The sequence below is a fragment of the Emydura macquarii genome, unplaced genomic scaffold (assembly GCF_026122565.2).
Source record: "Emydura macquarii macquarii isolate MOO-44397 ecotype Brisbane River unplaced genomic scaffold, CSIRO-AGI_Emac_v2 contig_2422, whole genome shotgun sequence".
Taxonomy (NCBI): Eukaryota; Metazoa; Chordata; order Testudines; family Chelidae; genus Emydura; species Emydura macquarii.
In genome coordinates, this window is record NW_027132559.1 from 17,585,253 (window position 1) to 17,604,892 (window position 19,640).

At 40.5% G+C, this 19,640-nt stretch overlaps 1 long non-coding RNA gene across 1 annotated transcript; it reads right to left on the bottom strand.

Moving 5' to 3' along the window:
- Positions 1-538: 538 nt before the first annotated feature.
- Positions 539-17,745, bottom strand: LOC137162084 (uncharacterized). The gene is made up of 5 exons (XR_010922268.1): positions 17,673-17,745; positions 17,227-17,312; positions 16,556-16,941; positions 14,780-14,899; positions 539-1,325 (listed from the first exon to the last, which is right to left on the bottom strand). It is a non-coding gene; the product is annotated as an uncharacterized lncRNA (long non-coding RNA).
- Between the last annotated feature and the right edge of the window lie 1,895 nt (positions 17,746-19,640).

Here is a 19,640-nt window from a genome sequence, read left to right on the forward strand (position 1 = left end):
TGAAGCCCCTGTTGTCCTCCCTGTGCTCATGAAGGGTCTGACATGTCAAGCAGGGAAATAGGATGGGAGTCTGATTTCCCCTTGATCTCCAGCACAGCCCACAGACACCCAGCCACAACATAGCTTTTGAGAAGTAATGGCTCTACTCGTGACAGCAACCACTGTTCTGAGTAGTGTGCACAAGTTCAGGCCTCTAAATTGCATTTCTCTTCAAATGTATCTCAATGCAGAATAGACACTTTTGCTCCTAGATGTCGTGGCTCTCTCAGGACACTGAGATCAGAAGGTCCTAGGCCAAATTCTGCTCTTTAGCAGAATTTACTTCATATTTACACTAGTGTAACCAAGAGCAGATTTTGGCCAAAGAAAGCCTAAACAGAAAGAAACTTAGGCCACCACATTTGTTATTGAAGACAATAGAACTGCAAGTGCTCATCATCACTGAAAATTGGGCCAAGATGTTAAATTTTACACCAAGTTTTCAACACCACCTTGGCCGGATGATTTTTAAAACTTATTTAGAATTGCAACAGGTGTATTGATTTGAATAAATGACATGGCATATTGTGATGCTCTCCTGTGCCTGGCTCATCTTCCGATCCATCCTGTCCAGGAACTGAGTGGTTTGACAGTGCCCTTCTGATGTCCTATAGACTCATGATGTGCCTATTGAGGTCTGAGTGTTACCCTCTCCGACTGCTAAGAAATTACTTTAAAGTACACCGTGTGCATACTCTCCATTTATTCACTTGTTGCACATATAGTGAAAATCCTTGGTTGCGAGCTCTCTGGGGCAGGCCCTGTCTTTGTGAAACATATTTGTACATACAACGCATATTAAAAAGGGAATGTGATCCCTGATGATCCCTTATGTGCTATGGCAATAGAAATAACAAACGTTGCAGCATTTTAACCTTTTAGTATCCTGTATTTCCGCTGGCTTAAATTTAGGTGCTCAAACTTAAATCAAACAGACTGAAATCAGTCAGGTTCCAGGCTGTGTAGTCAAGGAGGATTAAACGAGGTAATGGTTTAAATGTATGCTATTCATGAGTTAGACCTCAATCATATAACATGGTCATCAGGGGCTTGATTGAGGCATTTAACCACATGCCTGAGTAGATGGCACAATCCTTCCTGGAGCTCCGAGGGAGGTTGGGTCTGTGTGGAGTGTGGGTAGGGTGTACCATTATGCAGACCCTGGGGTTCTCCAAGTGCAGGAGCAGTGATTGTCCCTGGTCCTTGTACTCTATGGGGTGGTTGAAGGTTCCGTCTGCTGTCCTCCTGCACAGAGACTTTAGACTAGGAACAAGCTGCTGCTAGACCTGAAACAATAGCACATGCAGGACAAAACATTCTCAGGGGTGGTTATTATTATAGCTATTTTACACAACAAATGCGAATAGCATTTAACAGACAAGTCACAGAGAGCTTAGAAGCTAAGATATAGCCAAATGTTGATTAGCAGAGGGAGGGAGAGTTACAACAATAAAATGTGGTTTCTTCAGCCATTAATGAGCACATCATAAGGGTTATATGTAAGTAGGATGCTGCTAAGTCGTGACAGTATATCACAAGGCAATGCAGAACCATAAAGAGTAGAATAATTTCAGAGACAAAACTATCTCCAAATGTATCCATTAGAAATAAAAAATAAATGGGAGACTAGATGTTCAAACCTTTAAGTTGACAGTTCCCAGATATACTAATAACCAGTAGAGCTGCAGAAAAATCAGAAATATGTCACTAAAATTTTACAAAAAAAAAAAAAAAATTCTGCTTTGTCTAAATTCCATTTTCATCACAACTTCCCACCAAGCTCTAACTGACCCAGATCCTGCATTGTGCAGTTCTCAGACAGACTTCTGGACACGTGCAGAGCCATGGCATGTAATAAACAGTAAACCACACATACCATATATTTCTCATTAATCCCAATTAACTTACTTCATAAGTTAAAAGTTCTCCACAAAACCTGGAGTGAAACTTTCCCAGTTAGTCAGACGGTCGATAAAAGATGTTGTGCTCAACTTCTACAAAATGTCAGCTTTCACAGAAAATTCCACATGAGGCTCTGTGAACTCTAAAGGACAAATTTCAAATGCTTTCATTTTTGCAGAAAATATTTGGCACACCTACTGCATAAAACCAACTTGTACTGACATCTTGCTAGGTCACCAATGGAAGTGAACTTCTGGTCTCCTCCTAGGGCCTAGTGGACATTTCATTACAATCAAAAAACCTACTACACTGGCACCTTTGTTGGCATGCTCAGCAGAGACACAAGGAATATGAGTGGACACAGAGACTGAACTAATGCACTTTAGTTTGCAGGGCAGCTGATGTGATGAATCTAGCAAGCACCAAATTCAATTTAAAAAACCAGAGATGTAGAACTCGAAAAACCAGAGAGTGCTGCAGGTCAGAACCAGAAAGCATTAGAAAAGGAAAGTGTGGAAGTCTACACAATGCCTTCATTATGCCTAGATCTAGCCAGTATTAATCATCCCCCATTTTCATAAGCATCATATTTAGCCACTTAAAAGAAAAACCCCAACTCCAAATAGCAAAATGAACTGAATGAACATAGTAATATAAATTAAATTACTATGTTCATTCAATTCATTCTTTATAACCCAAGGCAGCAGAAAGTAAAGTACCCACAGGTACCTACATATGCTGAAACATCCAATTTGATCAGCTGAAAACACCATAAAAAAGACACCGTGACTGAAATTCTGACTCCACTGAAGTCAATGGGAACTTTGAGCCAGGATTTTCACTCCTCCTCGTGTCCTGTTTCATTTCCTCCTGTTTTCCCCTTCTATCTTTCTTGACATTTCTCCTATGGTTCCTCCTATCTCCTTCCTCTGAGCTCTTTTTTAACCTTCCCTGTTGCTCTGCTCATCCTCTTTCCCATTCATTCTTTCTCTTCCCTGTGTCTTACAATCTACTTTCCTTTCTTAGCTTGTCTACATTACACTATTTCGCCACATTCAAACGTAACTGTCAAGTTAGCTGACACGATGCTGGTTGTGACTTAGTCATCAGCACCTTGTCAGCTAGCCAGAATTTAACCCTGCTGGGATAAAAATTCCACCTGCAGGGAATCCCCTGTGCAAGAACTAGATATGCAAACATCATCAGTGTCTTAGTATGGCACCAGTCTGTGTAGCATTGCCCTCAGTTCTGAGCTCAAACCAATTATCACATGTTGTGCCAAGCTCTGCAATCCAAACATTTCATTGACTTCAGTGGGAGTTTTGGGTGCAAAGGGCCCTGTGGGGAGGAGAAAAAATGTGGAGCAAACTTCTATGCTAATCAAGATAAATCAAGCCACGACGGTTCCATTCAATTCAACTAGGGAGCTCAACTTGTTCAGCGGTGTAGGTTATTTTCCATTTATAATTAGAGCAACAAAGAAACAGCCTTTTCCTGTTCTGCCCAGCTCCAGCAAACATCCTCATTTTCAATAACTCTTCCCCTTTATCTCACTCTGCCGGATGCCTAATAAGCTGATTGCTATTTACTTTGGACCAACAGCTAATCTGTTAATGATTGATTTTAAATTTTTACAGCCATTTGTCTCTGGCAGAACTTGAGACTGTGAGCAGCAGTCTTTTCCTACCTGATGAATGGCCTTTTCTTTAAAAAAAAAAAAAAAAAAAAAAAAAGATTTAAGTCAAAAGTCTTCACTGTTATGTTTTGCTGACAAACAGCTGATACATAGTGAGCAAGGCTTAGAAATAAATGGTAAATTTTCATATAAAATTCACCAATCTTTGAAACCATCAGCAAATAATATAAGTGGATATTTTGTTAATAGTGGTAGAGGGCTAAATACCTTCTACGTGTGAAGTAAAACATAATTGTACTATAAATGTACAGAGTTTAAATTCTTAATTAACAAAATTGATGCTCATCACCAGGACTTGATAGGGGAAATATAAACTAATACAGTTACTGTCCTCGAAAATTATCTAAATTGTATACCATATGATATATGTATTGGCATGATACATGCCTAAATGGGAATTTCATTTCCCACTTAAGTACTGCCAAACAGACAGTAGTTATTTTAATTGGTAAAACACAGCAGTGCTGTGCAATTTAATCATTGATTTTAAAAATGGAAAAGGGAATAACAGCTGGTCCTGTATATTTGGAAAAGAATAGGCAAAATAGGGCTATGCATATTATAAATACTGATTCTTCAATAATCATTTAGGGATAGGCCCTTTCAGGAAAATACTCCTATAGTGTTATTCATCTGTAGATCTCAAAGCATGTTACAAAGGTGAGTAAGCACCATTGTTGGGGAAACTGAGGCAAAAAAGGTCTGAGTTCAGATTCCAAATCCCCTAAAATCCAGAAGTGTTCAAATCCAGAATTTTGATTCAAGCCCACCCCTAGATAATCATCTAGATCCTTAGATGAAATGCAGCCACTTTGTGCTGAACCATCAATATACTTTAGCTTTAAATTCTGTCTTAACCAGCCCATTTGTACATAGTGCTGGGACTGTGGTACATAGTGCAAGACTGATCCTGCAGTATCAACGAAGCAATGTAAAAGGATTTTATGCCACACTCCCTTCCTGAGGAGGGTAGGGGGAAAGGGTGTGATCAGGACATTTCTATGCCACGTCAATCCTGCACTTCATTCTGGCACCCTGTGGCAACTACAGGCAGGGTGTAAATTAGAGCAGCCTAATGGTCAGTGAACTGGGGAGCTTTAAGCCATCTTTGCACTCACACTGTGTGTTTTGACCAGACCTGAAGATCTGGACCAAAACACTTATTTAAATTGCATCCATAACCACTCAACTTCAGATAGAATTACACTAAGCTTAGTATCTTCAACATAAATTTAACTCTTTCTAAGGATGACTTAAAATGTGGAGCATTATTTTAATTAGGTAAACAGGAAATATATTAAAGGGTACAGTATAGCATTTTGGTATTACCAGTCAGAGATACCAAATATTGTTAGAGCCCTTGCTTTACATTGACAGGCTATTTTAGATGCTGCAAAACACGGAGGCTTCATCTGCTTTCAGCAATATCATGGAAAGAATCAAGCCATCTTGGGAGCAGAAATCATGGGCCTCCACAATGGTCTATTGACCTTCTTGTGAAGCAGATATCATGTGACAGAGATTGCCTATCTCAGCAGACACAATGGAAACAGGAGAAAATGTTAAATATAACCAGGTAGACAGTGATGAATTGACACGCTGAAAAATCGAACGCTTCAGTAATCAGCCTAAGGATCTGATACCAACAACATTTTTCAGTTTTGTCCAAATTCATTGAAAGGTGTAGTTTAGCAAGTTCACTTCTCATTGGGAAGACCTTTAATCTTTATGCCAGTTTTCTGATTGGATTCTGTGCCATCAACACTGGATTCTGTGTCATTGTTGTTCTTTGCATAGAAAACAGACAAAACATTTGCATATGAACAAAATGTCCAGTGGATCAACACAAGCCAAAGTTGTTTGACTTGTAACATTCATTAAAAATATTTATAGCTATGGCCATGGGAGCTCAGGGTCAGATTGTGTCCCCCACATTTGCATGGTTGCACCAGACCTCAACAACAGTGAAACTATGGTTCAACTACTATGTGCTGCACAGGAAGACAGAACACAGAACAGAACATGGAGAAGTAATTCATGGAGGGTCTATGCCCCTTTAAATGCTATGAAGTAGTGTTCCACTGTGGCATGCTCTGAAGTGTGGACAAGTCAGGTGTGGCCTGGGAGAATGGCTGGGGTATGACACTAGGTAAGTAGCTACACTGGTTATAACCCACCCTAGGGTGTACACTGGTGCTCTGTGCCCTATCACCAGTTTGGGAGGGCAATTACATTTCCTCAGCTCCTGTGTAGGTTTCTTGCACTAAGCCTATTTACTCAAAACTTGAAGCAATGAAATATTACCAGTGTATTTAGCACTCTGAAGCTTTTGTAACCATAATTCTAATTACAGAAGTCTTACTAATGTCTTTATGGCTTCATTAAATCTTTAGGATATTTATATTAGCCAACGAAATAATCTCTATCCATTAAGAGTACATAAATCCTTAAGCACAACTTTAAAAAATGCTATAGATACGCTTATTTCATTGCAAAATACATAGGAAATTTAAAGAAATCCATTAACAGGATTATTATACCTTTCCTCCAAAATATATTTTGACCATAATATTTTACTACAAAGATCTGACTGCTTGTGAAGAAATGCAGGGGAGGACGTAATTAAAGTAATTAGCTGAATGGCCAAATGGACAAAAATTATTCAACCAATGTTTCAAAGATCCTTCACCTGGGAAAAGTTTAGCATACCTTTCCTCTGTGTAAAAAGCCAGGTTCTTTTTAGGGATGCAAATGTCAAAAACTGGAAGTTTGAAAAAGACAAAAAGGGAATTTTACTGCGTATATTCATCTCAGTTATGCATGTTGAAATAAAAGGGGCTCTTCATCACAGTTATAACCTACATGTTATAAAGCCCTGAAGTAACAAAGTGATGTACACAAGCAAATGCCTGTGCCCACACAGACTCCTATTGCCCAGATTCTATGCAGGAGTGCGGAGGGGCGGCTATATGCATCGCATTATAAGATTGGAGCCTCACACATTAATAGTCTGACTCAATGCCCATTCGAGTCAATGAAAAGACTTCTGGACTTTAGTGGGCTCTGGATCAGGCTCTGTGCGAGTATTAGTTCTGTTGAATAGTTTCTCCAGAATTTTGGAGAAAATGCATCACTATAAAGGAAAGCAAACACCACTTAGCTTCCCTGGAAAATGTTTTGAACATAAAACTGTGCTCAAACACACAGACCGTTTGGGTTGCTAAGATCACATGCACATGCACTTGCACACACGCTGTTTCGTTTGTTAAGATTTAAAACCATGTTTTCATAAACGATAAACTGTTAGTCTTTTTTAAAAGTATTAAATGGCATCTTTCAATAGAGTTATCCCCAACCCTTGGTTTCTGGGATGACCTGCATTGTTGTTGGGCCATTCCCACATAGGATCACAAGTCAATAAGCTAATTTCAGGATCTGAAAAGCATCACGCTGGAAAAATATAATTCTGAAGATATTTCAATTCAGCCTTATCATGGTGTGTTGTGACACGCTACAGTAATGTCAAGATGTTATACTTGTAAAAGAAAAGATTAGCAGGATCTTATTCAAGCGGACAAGGCAATACGCTGTGTTTATTGTAAGTGTAAGAATATTAAAAAGCAGTCACATTCATACACACATTCAACCCAAGAAGTTCTGCAAGCTGGTGTGATATAATTACCAGTCTTTTTATGCGTTGCTCGAGCCACCCTAGTGGCCAACTAGACTGGGCATGAGGAGGGAGCCAGGCCTCTGTCTGTCACGAATCTAATGCTCCAGATGACAATTGCAGAACGAGACCAAAAGTTTCCATGTTTTTACCCCATCTTTTATACTTGCTGGCTCTCATGGAAATCTATGCGTCTTGTTGTATCATGCTGCCTCTAGGTTCAGTATAGTTGTTAATCACTAGCTAATTGCAAGCATGACTATTCTCTTATTTCTGTACTGTGTTTGTTCCCAGGGTGGATCCTTCTGTACTTTATGGTTGTTTATAGGTATTCTTTGGCCTTCAGGGTTAGGATGGCAGTTGGTGTCTTTACTCCCCTTTCTGTTGTTAGAGCAGTTTAGGTTGGTGTCTTTTTATGCCCTGCACATACATTCCTCACTCACACACACAAAGAGAATTTATCAAGATATTTTTAGGTTCAATAGTACAAGTTTCAGGAAAAAGCTTACTTTAAGAAACTAACAAGATAGAGTCCATATATGCCACACTAAACAGTACTATACCATTACCATAACAGTAAAGGAGAAGTCTCTCTCTACCTCTATCTCACTTATACAGATAAAACAAGGAGTCTACATTTGAGTTGTTTGCACAGCTCCTGGGGATGGCTCACAAAGACTTTGTAATGAATGAGTTTGTCCTAGATAGTATATGGACAAAATTGTCAGCCATATCCACCAGAGATTTCACATGGGATTTATCTTCGTTTAAGATCACTTTTGGAGATCAAAAATGTGATGATGATTATTATTATTATTTATTTGCATTACCATATCACTTAGTCATAGTCCAGAACCTCATTTGTACGAGGCACTGTACAAACAGAGAACGAAAAAACAGTGCCTGTCCCAAAGAGCTTACATGTTATCCCTGTTATAGACATTCTATTTGTAACAGTCAAATACTATGAGCAGCATGTTTTTCTTAATCCTTAACCTTTTTAAACAAATTCACAGTTGTTAGTAATAGCTGGAAGAACCTTGAAAATGCAATATATTTCCTTCACTATACTGTCTTCTGTTGTATGAACTCACTGATTTGTTATTGTAGGCTTTAGTCAGGCACACTAGACTGCTGGTATTTGCTTATTTTAGAAATATAAAAACTAAAGCATTTTTTTAAATGTCTACATGGATTTTGCGAGCAGGTATAATAAAGAAGAATAGGGCAAAGTTTGGGGCCTACTAAAATTGGCTGAAGTGTCCTTTCGACCTACAAGGACTATTAGCATGACAACATTGACCCATTGCTAACAATGGTTGTCATCAAGGTGTCATCTAGAACCAAAGATATTAATAGTTTTGGCCCTTCCACATTTTCAGCACCATTACAAAATACCTATCAAACACACTTCAAGGAGGACTCACTGCAGAAAGCCTTTGTCTTCAACAGGTAATTTCTTAGCTTAGATGGTAGTTCACTGTAAAAAAATATGGGAGTAAATTCAATGGGTATAAATGGGGTTGAGGGAACTGGTTACATCAAAGAGTAAAGAGATCTCCCTCCACAAAGTCATATTGATGCACCATACATCTTCACTTGAAATACCAGTGCTCAGCTCATCCTGGAATTCTTTTGAGCCAAGACTGAGAACTGGGCTAAGAGATGCACAAATATTTTTGTACTGCTATGAAAATATATGTATATAAAACCATCTGCAGGCTGAACATTTGTCTCGGTGATTTCTCCCAAAATACCATAAAAAATTTGTAGTTCTCTCCAGAGCCTCCCAACGTTTGTAGTCCATATAGTCCACAGTCTCCTCAATCTAACTCTCATTAGTTGACTGACTTCTTGCAGGCATCAAGATAAAGGTGGGTCTTGAACAATTTTTAAGGAGGAGAGGATAGTGGTCCTACAGATTATTACAAAAACGGTTTTCCATTCACAAAGATCAGCACGAAAAAAGGTCTACAGAAGTGGACAAGTTAGCACGCAGGAATGGCTGCAGTGGTAGCAGAAGTGATATTGCAATGAGCGAGATAGAAGCAGTTATACAGGGCTCTGAAGCAATGACAAAGCAGTTTGAACTTAATAGAAAATGGGAAGTCAAAGTAAGGATTTAAAGTGGTAAGGGGGGATGATGAAGCTAGACCAAAAGTCTATTTTTTCCATGCTCCCTATACCAGGTTCCCTTACCCTTCTGAAATCAGGTCACCTGTTCATGACTTGGTTTCTCCATTCATGGAGTAGTTTGGCCTTTTCCAGGTGAAGCAGGTTCTTTTTGTCCCTTCCCAGGCCTCAGCTTCCCCTAGTTGGTATAAGACAAGTGGAACTTCCTCACATCCTCTCCAGAAGCCTCAGCTGTGGGCCCAAAACTGGAAGCCAATGTTCAGTTGCTATCCTGACCCATCTACACTCCTTTGCCCACAGACCTTTCTTTTATTCATTTCATTCCTCCCAAGAGTCCTATATCTGCCTGTCTCTAGGCATCTTCTCACAGTTCCCTTCCCAGGCTGCTTTCTCAGCTCTAAAAAACTTTCTTCACCCCTGATCGTTTAATCATGGCTGTCAAACATGTGGCTCGTGGGCTGCATGTGGCCCACTTGGTTAATTTTCGTGGCCCGCGCACTCTTTTCTAATATTGTATTTATGTCTCATACGGTCTTGGAATTCTCTTTTAAAACAAGCGGTCTTTTTAACAAATAACATACATTCATCGTATTCGTGCAATTTGCTATGAATGAATGCCATCAAAGCCAATTATAGCCCACAGCTCACTGTATCGTATCCAGTCAAATGGCACGTAGGATGGCGTTTGTAGAATGGCGTGACAAAAAGGCACACAATTTTATTTTAGTGTGGTAAATCTCATCTATAAAAATGCAGGCTTACGGCATTTATTTTACTTTCTGTAAAATTTAATATCTTTGCTGAAAATACGTTGAGCTGCCCCTGAAACGCAAGGTGCAGGAAGAGCTTAGAAAATTCCAAAATCCCAGGACAGATGAGTATTTTTTTACTGAATATGACGGTAAGGCGATACGTCTTATTTGCAGAACTTTGTTGCTGTAATGAAATAATATAACATACAATGACACTATGAGACACTGCGCAAAGCAAAATATTCTGAATTTACTGGTAAAGTTCATGCTGACAAAGTTGCAAAGATGAAAGGAGCTATGGAGACTCAATGAAATGTTTTTCTTAAGTTGAGGGGAAAAAATGAAAGCACTGTGGAGGCCAGCTATATTATTTGCAAAGAGATTGTGTGTTCTGCCAAGCCATTTTCAGCTGGTGAATTTGTTAAAAAATGCATGCGTAAAGCAGCAAACGTAGTATGCCCTGAAAAAAAAAAAGAGAGTTTTTTTCTAACATCAGTTTGTCTCGAAACACGGTTGCTGAGCAAATAACAGAAATGGCAGATGATATTAAACTGCAGTTTAGGCAAAAAGCCAAGGAGTTTTGTGCATTTTCTGTTGCTTTAGATGAGAGCACAGATATTGTGGACACGGTGCATCTTGCAATTTAATGACTTAAATATTGTTGAAGAGCTTTTAAGTTTGTCAAGCATGGACAACACAACCACAGGACAGGACTTCTTTTTAAACTTGAGGAAGTCTTAAAAAGTGCAGAATTACCTTGGGAGAAACTAGCAGGCATTACAACAGATGGGGCACCATCTATGACTGGGAAAATCAATGGATTGACTGGCAGAGTGATGGCAAAAATTAAATAAATAAATGCAGAATCACTGATTTTCTTACATTGCATTCTGCATCAGCAGTCATTGTGTGGAAAAGTTGCAGAGTTAGAACAGGTAATGAGCATTGTTGTTAAGTGTGTGAATTTCATCCGTAGTCGGTCTTTGCAACACCAACAGTTTTGTGCCTTATTGAATTAGTTGGAATCACAGTATGATGATTTGCAGTATTTTACCCATGTATGATGGCTAAGTCACGGGACAGTGCTGAAGCAATTTTTTTATTTACATCAAATAATGCAGGACTTTATGGCAGAAAGGGGGAAACATCTTGCAGAGCTCAGTAATCCGCAATGGCTACTGGATCTTGCATTTCTTGTTGACCTCACGGAGCAAATGGATATTTTAAACAAGAAGCTCCAAGAGCCCAAGCAGATCGTGATGCGAATGGATGAAGAGGGGAGAGCTTTCAAAGCCAAGCTCAATTTGTGGCAGCAACAGGTTTTAAATGGAAATTTCGTTCACTTCAGTGCATGCAGAGAGATTCAAGACTGACACAAAGATACTTTTGGGGATGAAGATTACTAGCGATACAGCGAAAAATTATTGAACCGGATGAAAGAATTTGTTTGCCGATTTCAAGACTTTCATTCTCATCCAGACAGGTTTCAGTTGTTTGCAAACCCCTTTGCCTTTGATGTAACAACAGCTCTGCCAGATCTTCAAATGGAGATCATTGAGTTTCAGTGCAAACAACATCTCAAGAATAAATTCAGTGAAGTACCACAGCAAGATTTCTACCAATATGTTTCATTCTAAGACTTCCCCAAATTGGCATATCTTTTTGGAAAAATCATGAGTTTATGTGGAGGTACTTATATATGTGAACAGCTCTTTTCTACAATGAACCTAAGCAAATCAAAACACAGATCAACGATTACAGATGAACATCTGGCTGCTGTGTTGCGAGTGGCCACCCCTAGAGACTTGGAACCAGATACAAAAACATTGGTGTGAGAGAAGAAGTGTCAGGTTTACGGGTAGAAGTCATAAAAGGTAAATTTAATTTGCATTTTCACGCAGTAAAACTTAATTTTATTGAAATGTGGTAATGCATTATGTACTCCGAAATCTGTTTTATATTAGTAGATATTTCAATTGAAAGTAAAATACTTAATTTTTTTCATTTTATTATCAATAATAAAATACAGTATTAAGCAGGTATGGAAAGTGAGTAAGTGAGTGAGCAATTGTGATGTACTTCTTTGTTCTAAAACAGCTTCTAGATATGCATATTCATCGAGTAATATTTCCACTGAAATTATTGATTGAAACAGTTTTTGTATACGTTTTAAGTTTATTTGAATAATGTAGTGCAGAGTAATATATTATTTGAACTAGTATATTGACCTAATTTTTATTATCCACTCATTCTCCATACCCGCTTATTCCTTATTCAGGGTTACGGGGCACTGGCGCCTATCTTGTCTGTTAATGGGCGAAAGCCGTGGTACACCCTAGACAGGTAACCCCACACACACTCTGAGAGGCACACATATAATCACACAAGGGACAATTTACAGGAACCAATTAACCAATTAACCATGAAGGTGGGAAGAAAACCAGAGTGCTCAGAAAAACTCACGTAAACATGGGGAGAACATCATGCAAACGCCACACAGAGAGCTGGGATCAGGGTTTAAATCCCAGACGCTGGAGCGGTGAGGTGAGAGTGCTACCCACTGCGCCATTGTGCTGCCCCTTTTATATTATATATATATATTTTTACAGTGCGGCCCGCCAGGTGAACAATTTTGTTTTAAATGGCCCTTGTGGCCAGGTAACTTTGACACCGCTGCTCTAAATTAAGATAGAAGCTTGACATATACAGTCCCAGCCCACTGTCGCATGATTCCTGGACTACACTTCCCATCCAGACTACATTCCCCAGAATGCCTTTTTTCAGAGCTGAACTGGGAACCGGCCATATTTGAGCTACAGTTTCCCTTAAAAGGCTAATGAATACCCATTACACCCCCATTTTTCTCTTTTTACCCCCTTTTTACTTCCCTGCATTCCCTCCTTTCTTTTTCCTTGCATCTCTAAAATCCACTGCCTCTCCCTGCTCCCCCACACCATTTCTGTTTCTCTTCTCTCCCCAATCTCATCTCTTTCCCTCCATAGTCAGACTCTTGTTCTCTCCTTCTGTGCTTCTTCCTCTTCTCATCTCTATGGGGTTTTTACTCTATCCGACTCCCAAATACGCCTCCCTTGATAAAGGGGTGTTTTACTACTGTTGAGATTCAGGGAAAAAGGCCCCTTCATTCTCACCATGTTACTTCTCTGTGTCGGAAGAGCTGTTGCTGCTAGCAAGGGTGTTTGTGGGGAGATTCCCCTGTTCTTCTGTTCTCCCCAATTTGTGTTGGCTGCCTGCAGCTGAGCCAGGTCCTTCACTATATATATATTTCCTCCCCTTGTGGCTGGTGGCCTCACTGGCAGGTCAGCAACTGTTGGGATCAACTGAAGTTTGGATAAGAGCCGAATGCCAGCCAGTATCTGAGTAACTGGAATAGCTGGAAGTAGAGCTGGTTGGAAAAAACTGCTAACACTTTGAGATTTTTTTTCCCCAAAAAAACTTTTACCGGTGTTCCTCAACTGTTAAATTTCAAACTTTTGTCAAAATGTTTTATCAAAATTCCAACGTTTTTCATCCAAAAATATGAGGGTTTTTTGTTTCCCACCCAAAATTAAATGATGAACTCTTAAGAATGAACACTGTGTAATAAACTGTTATTTGTTGCATTAAGAAATATCGTAACTGACAAGCCAGTCTGAACCCTTGATGGGAGTAGGATCATGCCTGCTACAAATACAGTGACATTTTCCAACAAAGTTGCATGTATCATAGCTTTGCCATGTCAAGATTATAAATTGAAACATTGATTAGTATTTAGGCATATGAACATTATTAATGAAATCTGGACCTTATTTAGTTTTCTTTAGGTCTCACTAGTGTGCATTTTCCCCTCCAAAGAGAGCTAGGTAGGGTTTAGGTTTCCATTACTGTAAAATTAAAAATAAAATTGAAAATAAGCCTAAAAACACATTTAATATGCACACGGCACCTTTTTTCTTGAACTGTTGGGAGTCAAGGAATTTAAGCATTACAAAGAAGAGTGTATTATAATGGGAACATTTATGATGAACTTCACTGCACCTGAAAAGCCAATATATTGCGGCTAAGCAGCCTTTCACCAAAGTGTCTGGTAGTCAATGTATAATGTATTCGTTTAAATCATAATCACAGTCAAAGAGGTCCTCTCCTTTTCAATTAAATGTATTCAAATTATAATGAGCTCTGCGGAGGTTGGTAAGCCTTGGATTTTATTTCTATATTTAAAATGTTATATTTCCTTTCCTGTTGACCTTCTGAAACCTTCAACAGAGTTTTTTATTCAAAATAACAGAGCACTTTAGCACATTTTTGGACTCAGAAGAAAACCTCTGGCACTTGAGTGACTACAAAATTCAAAACATCCTGTGGTTCACTAAATGTGTCTTAGTATGACAGAGTTGTGCACATGCTCACGCCACTTATTCTTAATGTGTCTGACTCCTCCTCCTCGTTTTGCTGTCACCAGTATGCACAAACTTTCCAAAGCCCCTCCTACTCTCACAAAAACAGAGTAGTCTGGCACAGTGAGCCTATACATAGTGTCTGAACGTTTGGAGTCCAAAATAAAATGGGTGACTCACGCTTTTGACCTACCTGCTTTGACAGCAGTCATTTAGGGCCCAATTTTAGAGGTGCGTAGCACTAGCAGCTCCCACTGACTTCAGATGGAGTTGTGGCCAGGACTTCTGACATGTGAATGGCTTAATCTAAAAACTGCATTCAGAAATAGATGGGAATCCAATGAGTGTTTGTTTGAAGATCTTCCTGAGTTTTCACTACTCAGGAGAAACAAGATCTATTTGTCATAACAGTTGTTTTACACTCATTATTCTATAAAGCACCTAGATATCCCCATTCTTTCTCAACAAATCATCACCCAGCCCAATCACTCATCTGATTCTATTCCTTCAAACATTGATACCTACAATTCTACCCTGTGCCAACTTAATCCCATGCAATTTTGTACTGTAGCTCCTCCCACATTACTCTGTTGTATAAATCAGCTCAGGTTTCACCTGCTGGAGCCTAGAGTGAGACAGACAGATGATGGTATAAACCAGGGCACTAGAGCTACAGAAACTGCTTTCATAGTGTGAAAACCCAGGTCCTCTCACCAATGAAGATAAAGGTGACTACAGTGCCTGTTCCAGCTACTGATTTCCAACCTTTGCATCCTGCCCATTCCTACTCATTCCCCAATCACATACACTTTTTCTTCTATCCCTTATTTCAGTGAACAATGTGAGCCATTTGCTATCTTCCTTTTGAAGAAGAAAAATGCATACAACTGAAAGTCTGCTTGCAACCCAGGAATCTCATTTACCTTCAAACCTTCTAATTCAGCAGCATCAAAAGAGAAACTTCAAACACAGAGGCTGGTTTAAAAATTGGGTCTTTTTCATCAAAATCTTCAGGAGTCCTGGCACTTGGATGAGACCTTATGGTGCTGGACACCAGCCCCATTAGGCTAACAGATAATCTGACCCTAAACTTCCTTATTTCTACCTTCTCAACATTGTTAGAAATCATCCTCACTTTGACTCTGCCTCTGCTGAAATCCTATTTATACCTTTATCTGTTCTGATCCTGACTGTAAAATTTCTCTTTTTTGTGGGCTTTTAAATCCTGATTGACTAAACTTGGAGGGGGGAGGGAGAGGAGTCTAGAATCTTGACATCAGTAGACTACTTCCTTCCTGGAGGAAGAACACCGTTGACCACTGACGTCTCTTCTGTCTCCAAATACATTTTCGTGTTGTCCTCCTAGTTTTCAAAACTCTTTATGCATGTGTCAACCTGGTCCTATATAATCTACTTCCCAGCCTGCTCAAGTTTGGCCTAGAGGTGGAGAAGAGGATTAAGGGCCAGTAATTTCTGCATTCTAGCTCCAGCTGTGCCACTGGCCTTGGCTACCCATTTAACCTCTTTACATTTTAGTTTCCCCATCAGTAAAATGGGGATAAGAATGTTTACTTAGCAACTTCTTAGGGTGTCAGAAAGATTTATTAGTTATTGTTGAGGAAGCAGTTTGAAGATGAAAAGCAATGTATAACTACAAAGTATTATTGTTCTCTCTTCTTGTTGCCTTTCCTCATTATACTCTGCATTGGGGTTAGAGGGGAGGTTTGCTCTTTCTCTTGTGCTATCCATCTGTCCAAGATCCATCTTCTTCAATTTGAATTGTTTCCTCACTAAATCTTCCCTTAAAACCCTGCTCTCCTCTTTAGATTATGACAGACACTCTGTTTAAAAACATTGATACCCTGTGGTACTTTAGATGAAGAAAGCTATATGCGTCTCAGTAGCATTACTCTAAACATATATACAAACTCAGAACACAGACAGTGCAGTTACAGCATTGTATACACACCTTGGATGGGTTGTGAAGCATGAGAGTGTAGGCCAACCTCCTAGGGCACCCAACAAGGACAATATGACTTATGTGGAACAATTTTGTTTCTTCCATAACAGCTCCAGTCTCAATGGACATGTGCAAGACACTGTCAATATCCGTGAATAATTGACACAATAGACCGGAGCGGTTTTGGTCTAGCATGTCAGTGTGTACTTAGGGAGTCCTTAATCCATGGATCATTGGCTTGCTCTTTAGTAAAATTTCTGTAGGAGCTGCTACGGTCAGTGTATTGAGTCAATGCATACCGAGGGACTGCTCCATTTGTGGATCATTTACGGTGCATCATGTCAACGTATACTTGGGGAGCCTTAAATCTGCTGGTCCTTGTATGCAGAGTAACTCTGTATACCAAAAATACATATGAAACCATTATTTTAATGTATATACAGTATTCACATTTCTAAATGAAATTCAAGTTATTAAAAAAAGAAAATCCTAAAGGCATTAAAAAACCCCTAGTTACACTACTACGTATCATGCACTGTAAATCCATGGACCTCCCAAATTTCTAGGGATCTGAAAAATCTCATTTTAAAACGAAAGTGAGAACAAAACAGCAACTGATTTTTTTTAGCCTTCTGCACCTCTTAAAATGCTTGAACCAATGTTTTTAAAATACTGCTTACAAAATAAATTACTCCTTACTCCCATGAGTCTGCTGGGCTAAAGGATCATTGATAATTTTCATAAGAGCTCAGAAAGTATTCTTTTCCTGAAAAAAAATGAATAAATTGGTGATCCAAAAATGAGAATATCGTGGCAAATATGTATCAGTGGGATCAATTTTTATTAGCCCCTAATTTTGCACCCTCTGTCAATTACAGGTCCACATGAAAGAATGTATTGTAGACTAACTACCTGACTAAAATTGCAAATCAGATAATAATCTAAACATATCATTTGCACCTGCAACTTTGTAATCACAACACACTCCAAGTACAAAAATGGAAGAGAAAGTGAGCTCTCTTTAAAATGTGTCCCTCCCTCGGTGGTCCCAACCTCAAGCACCAGATCCTCATCTGGTGTAAATCAATGTCATTCTAGGGACTTGGGGAGCTACTCTGCCACTGACCCCAGTTGAAGATTTGGTTCCAGGTTTGGAATAACTAGTTTCCAACACTAGTAGGGCTAAGTCACCCCCTTCACGCCGGCCTGAATATACAGAATTCCAAGCCAATCTTATCAGGAGGGAGTTTTTCAGATACGATCTTGAAAAATAAAATCAGTGCCCAAGCTGCCTTTATGGTATTTATGATCCCAGGGCACTTTTTTTGAGTGTAGAGAGCGGCTCTGACACCGTCAAGGAAAAAAAAAAAAACCAAAAAACCAGCACGGTGCAGCTCGCCGGGCACCACTCGGTTGCGGCCTTCCCACAGCAGCTGGTTTGTGTGGCTGCTTGGGGATCCTTCAGAAGCACGTGTGCAATCGGAATGCAAAAGACCCCCACACGAGTGCCACAGGCTCAACACCTCAAGCAGCCTGCATTGCTCCCCCTCTCCCAGGGCTCTTAATAAAAATGCCCCGGCACCTCAGCAGGTGCTGCCAGTCTGGGAACTAATCTGTTGCCCATTGAGGCCAACAACCCCCGCCTCGCTCCCACCAGGCCCCCGGCCCATTCAATGCAACGAAAAGAAGGCGCGCGACAGCAGCGGGGCGGCCTCTAGCGTTGCAGTAACTCCCCCGTCACGCGTGGTCGGCTCGGCAGCGGGCGGACCTGCTCCGCTGCGTCTCAGCGCAGGTGCTCGTAGACAAGCAGAGCGCCCGGGCCTCGCGCAAGCCTCCGGGCCCCCTCCGCGCCGAGACAAAGCCTGGGCGGGGAGGGACAGGCGCGAGAGTGCGCGCGCGCAGCAGGAGCTAGCGCAGCAGCGCTGCGGGGAGGAGAGCGGCAGCTCTATTTGAATAGCAGGGCTCCGCTGACAACTTCACTACCTGCGCACATGGTGCAATGACTGGCGTTTGCGTCGCGCCCTCTCCTGCCTGGGGGTGCGCGCGGGCGGGAGGGACCCCGAGCCAGCCGAGCGTTTGTGTCCAGTGTAAGGACATCGCTCTTTTGCAAGGTATCTCCTCCCTGCTGGATGGGAGTCCGGGGACCGGGCTCTTCAGGCTGGGGGACTGGCTCTGGCCTGACCCCGTTTGTCAATCAAAGCCGAAAGAAAGGGGAAGCCTGGAGGGGAGGTTGCCGGCCTGTAAGAAATTCCCAATGAACGTTAAGCAAATTGCCTCCAGCCTGACAAGGTGGATCTAATTAATATCATAGAAATGTCAGCTGACTATTATTCTGCAGAGAGGATGTATCACCACCTTGAACTGCTGCATAAGGGATGGTGAAGGAATGGGCACCCCCATCAATATGTTACTTATTGCACACAGAAATTTCAGGCTATGAGTCACTGCTTAATCAGAGACCTTGCTCTCAGGCTCCCACTGCTGCCTGCCTGTCTGTCTGATATAACCCAGTGAAGGGTTTGAGTACAGGACAGTCACTATGTGGGTAAAAAAATCCAGCCCAAAAGAGCAGACAGGGAGCCCAAAATGACCTTGGGAAGGCTTAGCTGGTCCTACAACTCTTGCTGAAAGCTTAAAACAACCAAGGAGAACTTAAATAGCTTTGCCAATCAATTATGCAAGGGATTAGGGTAACTGTCATTACATTTTGGAATGGTGAAACTACCAAGGAAGAAGAGGAATGTAGGGTTGTCCAAGAAAGTGTAACTAGGAGTGATGGGATGAAAGAGCACAGGAAAATGTGGGCAGAATAACAGGAAAGATTTCCTACTGGTGAGAGTTTAGGACTGTGTAATAATTCCCCAAGGGAAGTGATAGAAGTCCTTGCACTTGAATAATTTAAAACTAGAGTGGGTAAAGCACTTGGGAATAGTCTGTTGGGAGCAATCCTACATCAATAGTGGAGTAGACAGGTTAACCTAATTGGTCTTTTCAGGCAGAACAGGGAGTCTGATATGAGTGATCTGCCCCTCAGGTGTTAGATCTTAGCATGACTATTTTGTATCACTAAATGTCTGTTCCTGATTTTATGGGT